Raw genomic sequence first — 8,189 nt, 5'->3', positions numbered from 1 at the left:
GTTCTGTTTTGTTTTTAATTAATGTTTTTAAGTTTTCTTTTGGGGGGGCAAGGATCAGATATGGAGGGACAGGGAAATGAGTGGGATTGGGGTGCATGATATGAAATACTCAAAGAATTAATAAAAAATATGTTTAAAAAGAGAGAAAGAGACACTCGTTCACATGGCCCGAGAGAGTTCTGTGCTGCTGTGGTAGATAACTAAAAAGGTTTAGAGATACAGAAGGAACAGTTCAAGACACCCTGGAGCTGACCTCGTAGGAAGGGGTAAGGCGTGTTAAAAAACCAACAAACACATGGAATATAGAAGGAACACAGGTACCACCAAGGGCCACATCTGGGACACCTGAAACAGCAGAATGATGATAGTGATAGGCTATAGATTATGAAGCAAGTTTCACAGGTCTCTATTGATATAAAGAAATAAGGGCACAATGGAAACAGAAAAACCACTCCTTAGAAAACACCAAAGATGTTACTTTGAGAAGACTTTTTTTTTTTTTTTTTTTTTTTTTTTTGGTTTGGTTTGGTTTTTTGAGACAGGGTCTCTCAACAAGAGTCCTGGCTCTTTTAGAACTCACTCTCTAGACCGGGCTGGCTTCAAACTCACAGAAATCTGTCTGCCTCTGCCTCCCAAGTACTGGAATTAAAGGTATGTGCTACCATACCCAGCTAGGAGACTGTCTATAGACAAAAATCTCTTGTATCGCGGGCTGATGTCAAATTCCCTATGCATCCCAGAATGACTTTGGATTTCCGATTGATGGAGCAATTACTACTGTGGCAGGCACAGACCAACAAGGATGCTAATGGTGGAGATGCAGCTATTCAGTTTACCAACAGGATATCTGCATCCTCGAAGGCTTTCTACATGAGAACTTCTTAACAGTTACTCGTTACAAACAGTAGATTAGTGACTTCCTAGTAGGAAAACCTGCAAACAGCCTCTTTAGCCAAAAATCAGAGTGATCCAGGATGGACCGCACTCTGTCCAGTAAAGCTCCAGGCCCACACTGAGTACCTCCTGAGACGGATGCACCGACGGGAGCACAAAGCACTTCTATGCTATTCCGAAAAATGCAAGACTTGAATTTAAACAAAGAAGAACACCAGCCAGATGCAAACTGAGAGACATTCTGTGAAATTAATGCCCAGTGCTTTTCACACGAATATCCTAGGATGAAAGTCAAGGAAGCCGAAGGAACTGTCCCAGAGGCAATGCAGGAAGCTGGACCAGGGGAGACAGGGGTCAGTAGACAGCTCGTGGCATCTGCATAAGGTCTGTAGGTTAGTTGAGCATCGCTGGATGTGGTGCTAATGTGGGTACCATCCAGCACTTGGAATCGTGAATCAGGAAAGGAATTTCAAACCAGTTTCAGATGTATAGTGAGACCCTGTCTCAAAAGCTAAAATGTCTGATATCCTCTAGCGTCCTGACTTTGATAATAGCACTGTGATGGTGGAAGATGCTCAACTGGGTGAAGGGTAAAAGCAGACTTACATTATCTTGTGACTTTTGGGGTCTAAAGCCATTTTAGGATGAAATGTTCTACAAATGACTAAAATAAATATGACAAAAACACTTTATAAAGGGTCCATCATCTTGTCTATGTCTCCCCACGTTTAAATTCAACCCTTGCACTCATAGTAAGAGAAAGCAATGAAGAATATGTAAATTTCACAGCTGAACAAAGAACTTGATAGTCCCACTAAGCAATCTTAAAACATTGAGTCACCACGGTGGTGGTCAGGAATTGACGGAAGAAAAGAAAGATGAACTGCAGCTCATCCGCTAGTCCCCACCTCCTGCCACCAAGCGAAGTGCAATGCCCGATGTGTGTGCTTCCTGCTCCGGAGCCTGGCTTTCCCTGGCGGTCCACGGAGATTTCTCTCCGACTGATGCTCTAATGTTTCCACCCAATTTGTTTTCGCTTAATTCCTCACCAGCCTGACCATCTGTGCTCCAGGCGAGTGCTCAGCTCTGGGAGTAATGGTCAATTTCTAGGAAAATTTGGAGAGAAATAAGAACATCAGTTGTATCAATTAGCTGTGGGAAGATGAGATTTAGTCCCAGGAAACACTGACTCTGAAGGGCATTGTGCTGAGCTTCTTGTGGAGATGTGTGTGAGATTTGGGGACACAGTGGCAGCATGATCTGGGTCTATGGTGATCATCCACAGGAGGTGTGAGACTCCATGAGAGCGACAAGGTTTGGGGACAGAACTCTTACTATTTATCTATTTTTCTTGCTTCTTAAGTTTAAATGTTCTTCAATAGGTAAATATCCCAAACCTATTTTAGATAGTAAAACTCCTACTGTACAGTCTTTGGAGGTACAAAAAATTAAGATTAAGGCAGGATAAAGAAAAGGAAAAGTTAAAGGGCTGTGGGAGGGAAAGAAACCCCTTACTCTGGAACATGGTTGGAATCTCTCACTTCCCAGAGGCAAGAATTCCAACAGCAAGCTTGGGGGCTAGTCAGTCAGTCAAGTGCCTCCTAGCAGCCTGCAGGAGACCCTGGATCTGATCCCTGTCAGGCCTATCATCCCAGCACTTGTGAGGTGGAGGCAGGAGGATGAAAGGTCCAAGGTCATATTTAGCTACCTAACGAGTTCAGGATAGCCTAAGCTAGTTTAGGCATCTCGAAAACAAAACAAACTGAAAGGAGCCCAACACAGTTAACACAGTAGCTGCCAAGACTGCCCACAGAGAGACAAGATTCCTTTTATATTGAAATATTTTTGATAAAAAAAATGTCACAGTAGCAACAAACTATGCTTAAGACCTGAGACTATACGGCCCTCAAATGTGGTGTTATTCTTTTCCAAAATATGAACTATAATTTCCTGAGAATATCACAAGCAGGGCTTTAAACTTTGTTTACAGTAAAAACATGCCTCAGCTCCCTCCTGTCATCCTGGTAGAGCAGACTTTACCTTATCAACTGTAATCCTAGCCAAGGAAATTTAGGAGCCACCCTGTGTTCTTTCTTAAAACCCTTAGGAATCTTTTCGAAGTTTTTAATTAATTAATTTAATTTAATGTGCCTGAGTGTTTTGACTGCACGTCTCTCTGTGTAGCACATATGTGTTTGTGACTACGGAGGTCGGGAGAGAGTGGCAGATCCCGTGGAACTGGAATCACAGATGTTTGTGAGCCACCTTGTAGGTGCTGGAATCAAACTCAGGACCTCTGTTAGGGCAACAAGCACTCTCAACCCTTAAAGCACTGCTTCTCAAACACCCACCTCAACCCAACCCCAGCAACCCTGAGAGACGGAACTTCAAAAGCTACTAAAACTGTATACATGGTAAAGACATTTAAGTCCAACCTCTCCTGAGAAGCCTACTCTCGCACATGGGTGTGTAATACCCCATCAAAAGCACCTTTCTGCTTCCTTTGTGCTTAAATCTAGTTATGAAATCTATTAATAAACCCCCACTCTGCGCTAAAAGAGAAACTCCAAGAATTTATCAAAATGTTATTTAAAGAAAGAAATCAGTCTTTTAGGGGACAGAGAAAAGAAAACAGGATTATGCTTTATTAATAATAGTGGTAAATGTGATAAGGAATCCAAGAAAGATGAGAGCTGCGTAAACACAAGTAGATTTGATTATTAGAATGTGGCTTCCAGGCGGGAGATTGATTCATCAGAGTCCTGTTGGGGGATGGGACGGCAAGAAGCTAAGTAGGAGGGGGATGGATTTGAGAGTGAGAAGAAGGGAGAGGAAGCCTGGAGCCTTGCAAAAAGAGCTGCCTTTGGGAGAGTGACAAACTTGAGTCCCCTGGCAGGGAAAGGAGCTGACCTAGAAGGAGATAATAACGTGCCCTAGAAAGAGGGAACAAAGTCAGGGAGGAGATGGCAAAGATAGCAGGGCAGAAGCAAGGGTGCCCCGATGAAGTGAGGACCCACTGTCTTCAGGGCAGCAGTGATGGAAGATTAAGGCATAAAAATGGGAGGAAGAACAAAGAGACACGGGGAAACCCGAGCATCTAGAGTCCCCAAAAAGCCAGGTGCAAGTCAAATGCTGAATGAGGAATGTTAAAGCTGAGGGAAGTCGAGCAGCTGGGGATAAATCGCATATGCGTGGTCCTTCTGCTGTCCTTCTCCTGCATTGTTGTTTACTAAGACACTTTCACATGCATTTTGTAGCTTCTCCCATTAACCCCATGATGTAACCGGGACAGATCTTACCAGCCCAGTTGCAGAGAGAAGAGAACCAAATCTCAGCGGTTTGATGCTTACCAAGATCACGCCCCCACAAAGTCAAAACCAAAATCTCTGTTCTTTTCAACGTATCACGTTAGGCCCTGCCGGGAAATAAAAAGCTACCAATGTGTGCTCTGTCAACAGAGTCATGCCTAATAATCTTGTTGGATAAACAAGAGTCTTCATTATATTTGTTATATTGTTAGGACGGGGTTGGTAGCAGATGGTAGATAGCGAGAATGGCCCTCTCCAGCTAAAAGCTGTTGGCAAGGGCATTTCGAAGGGTACAGTGATGGATGACATCGTATTCAACTTGGGGGAGACAGTTGAGTCTAATTGGATGACCCAAGGGTCAAGCCCAGGCTTTGTGCTATTTAACATCTCTTACGATTCTTACACCAGGCACAGAAAATGCCAGAGAGATCCGAAGTTAATCCTTACTGATGGGTGAGAAAAACACCAGGGAGACAGAGGGAACAAAGTAGAAGGAACTCGATGAGGTTTAGAGTAAAGAGGAGGAGGATGGGGAATCACATAAGGTTCAAAGTGGAGGAAGGTTTTATCCGTTCAGAGGAAATACAGATATGCTGTAGTGGGGAGAACTCTTACCGCCTTGGAAGAGGACCAAGAGATAATCAGGAGAGACGTTACAAGTGACAGGACATAAAACCGTCCGCCAAATGATGCAGCCGGGTCCCAGAGATAAAGATGCACCGACATGGTATCATCTCCTTAACAGAAAAGGAAGGGGGATGTATACATGTGTATGGAATCCGTGCATTCACGCATGCACGCAAGCATGTGCACTGACTATCTCAGAAAAATACAGAAGATCATCACCTTGGTTACCTCCAGTGAAATTTATCTCCAGTGTACATTATTCTATGTGGTTACACATCACTGCAGTTCCGAGTTATCTCTAGTTTAGCTCAATCCTTGTCATCCTCCAATTTGCCTTCTGTCCAGCTGACTTCACACCTGTATGTTATCTGCCTGGCCCTTGGGGACTTAGTTGGTGAGATCTGCCCACATGAGGAAGCAGGAAATGAAGATAAAAGGGGGACCTATAGAGGTGACTTGGGATATGGTTTTAAAGGTTACAATGAAAATCTTGGATACATAGTCTAGGGGTTGTTTCTGTTGATCAGCATTTCTAAACGTTCTGTTGTAAGCACGCACTACATTTTAAGACAAATACATGATGGTTTATGTTAAAAGCCAAGCTGCAATGAGTAATGACTGTCGCTCTCTACCAGGTCCAACCGCTGAGCTTCTGTTGAGATCTGGTGGGACAGTTTCCCTGATGAGTTCCACTTCCCATTAATCCTGTTAACTAATGGTGGCCAATGTTCAACATCATCACTAGCTGAGGTTAGGGAATGGACGCAATGCGTTAATCATACATGTTACCTAGAACAGCAAACTAGCCAGCATCATACACCCTTTTCAAGAAATTATTAGGCCTGTGTAGTGGTGCGTGACTATAATCCTAGCATTTGGGAGGCTGAGGCAGGAGGACTTGAGTTCCTTACCAGTCTGGGCTACACAACAGAGTGTATTTAATATTCATAGGTAACATTTGAATGAGTAGTTTTAAAAATATTATGAATAGCCTACTACAGTCATCCTCAGAGGGGGTCAGACGTCCTTTATGGATTATTTCAGAGGCAGCCCTTGGATTAAATTATCAATACATAATCTTTGAGAAACTTTGCCCAGAATTTGTCCATTGGTTTTGTCTGTGCATTACAAAAATAAATTCCAAATATACATACATTTTTCTTTTTTAAAAATGTAAGCGGACGGCCACTTTCGATTTGTTGCAGAACGCCATGGTGCTTGCCACGACAAGGTGGTGGCTCTGGATGATGCCCCGCCATCGTCTCTTTGTTGCGCGGCTGCTGAAGGAAATGATCTGCCAAGCAGCCCTAACCAGACATTTCGGGCCAGCAAATCACCTGCCTCCGTGACGCTAATGGCTTTCTTCTAATCTGATTATTATTACCCATTCCTTTCCTGTTGCTGGAGAAAGGCCTCTGGAGAATAGCTGCTTTAAAAATGAAACGGTTTCGACTACGAAAATACGCAACCTTGTGTCTTGGTGACAATTTGTCTTAGTCAAAGCTAAGCGAATTCAAATCCCATCCATCATATTCTTACCTCCACATCTGAAATCCTGGAAAGACTCCGTTTTGCCTGTTTCTCCCAAGTCATTTATTATTTTAAGGAGGAGGGGGGGTTTCCTACCTAATTAAAATTCAAGAGTACCCTTCTGTAAAGCCTTGATTCTGGCAAACGTGGGTATCTGCCAGGTGACTAGAAGACCAGGGCATGAGTGCGGACAGAGGCCCAGATGACATCACATTCTTGAGGGATTAGCAGAGAGACCTTTCACCTTCCCATCAGGATGTCCCCACAAGGCGGCTGACCTCTGTAACCTGGTCCTGACCCAGCAAGGAGCCTTGTTTAGGAAGCAGGGGTGCAGCTCTCCTCTCCCTTCCTTCTTACTCCTGTAACCTAAGTGGTAAGTCTGGGGTGCTGAAAGGTGAGCCTGTCACACACATCTCTCCAGCAGCCTGCCGAATGCAGAGATGTGACAGAAAAGGTCACGACTCAAAACCAGAAGGCTCCCTCGTGCTTTCCAGCTATCGGTATCTAGAGAAGCAGAGCTCTCTCCTAAGCTCCTCTTCTGGCAAGCTCCTTTCTCCCCTGCTCCTTATCAGGAGCCTCTACAGTGAGTCACTGGGGTTGTGAGGCCCTACATACTCAGAACCCAGGATGCAAGGTCAGGAGGAGGGTCAGAGGGTAAGGAGGAGGGTAGTCCCCAAGAGTGTCCTTCATTCATCTGCTTTATACCTGAGCTGACTGGCTCATTCCTCACCCACCCACGGGAGGCCTGAAGATACCATCCCTGCCTTTAGGAACAAATCCTTGACATTCCCAAAGCCGCCTGACCTCATACACCAACACCTCTATCTTTAGCAAATCCAAAAACAGACCTCAAGAAGAGGCGACAAAAATGCGTCATCCGCTTCAGGGTTTTGCCAGTCACCCTCACCCACTCACACCAATATCCTTGCTCTGTTCAGTGTCTTCTGGCCTCGTGTCACCAGAGCTGATAAGGAGGGAACATGAACCAAACAGATGTGGCTCAGTCGGAGGACTTGAGCAATGTGTCCAGACATGGGACAAAGCATTCCATCAGTTCGATGACTGGTAAAAGCTGTTCTATTTTCATTGTTAAAAGAAAGACAAAATACATATTTCTGTTTTTCAAAAGTTACAAAGTCAGTTAACCATCTCAAAGTGAGCTCTACTTTAATCAATAAATGCTATCTACAGTGCCCCACGGCAAGTCAGCTTTGCCTAAGCAAACCTGAGTACCTTCCAGGTTCTGGACATGACAACCATGACTCTGATGGGACATGGGGTCACATAGGACCATGGTATGTTACAGAAACTCGGGCTCGTAGGCTCAGGAAGATCCTAGGCACAGCAAGCCCAGTAAGGAAGGGTGAGACCATCTAAGCAACATTCAGGCTACAGGCGACAGGACTGGATAACACTGTGGCCTAACAGCGTCTGCCTTGAGCTGTTAGTTAAAACAACATTGTGCCGGATCATAGAACCTTATCATTAAAGGATCAACCTACCCCTGGACCCAGCAATACCACTCTTGGGAATATACCCGAGAGATGCCCTATCATACAACAAAAGTATATGCTCAACTATGTTCATAGCAGCATTGTTTGTAATAGCCAGAACCTAGAAACAACCGAGATGCCCTTCCATGGAAGAATGGATGAAGAAAGTATAAAATATATACACATTAGAGTACTACTCAGCAGTAAAAAACAAGGACTTCTTGAAGTTTGCATACAAATGGATGGAAATAGAAAACACTATCCTGAGTGAGGTAAGCCAGACCCAAAAAGAGGAACATGGGATGTACTCACTCATATTTGGTTTCTAGCCATAAAT

At 44.2% G+C, this 8,189-nt stretch overlaps 1 long non-coding RNA gene across 1 annotated transcript in view; it reads right to left on the bottom strand.

The window, feature by feature from the left end:
* Positions 1-1,577: 1,577 nt before the first annotated feature.
* LOC126508384 (uncharacterized) overlaps positions 1,578-8,189 on the bottom strand; it is a 10,461-nt gene continuing 3,849 nt past the window's right edge. Inside the window, exon 3 of the long non-coding RNA XR_007593801.1 lies at positions 1,578-2,000. This is a non-coding gene — a long non-coding RNA (uncharacterized lncRNA). The remainder of the gene's footprint in view (positions 2,001-8,189) is intronic.

Source organism: Alexandromys fortis, unplaced genomic scaffold, assembly GCF_014885135.2.
Source record: "Alexandromys fortis isolate MF-2015 unplaced genomic scaffold, M_Fortis_MF-2015_v1.1 scaffold_82, whole genome shotgun sequence".
NCBI classification, from domain to species: domain Eukaryota; kingdom Metazoa; phylum Chordata; class Mammalia; order Rodentia; family Cricetidae; genus Alexandromys; species Alexandromys fortis.
Note: the sequence above shows the minus strand (reverse complement) of the source record. Positions and strands in the feature narration are given on the sequence as shown.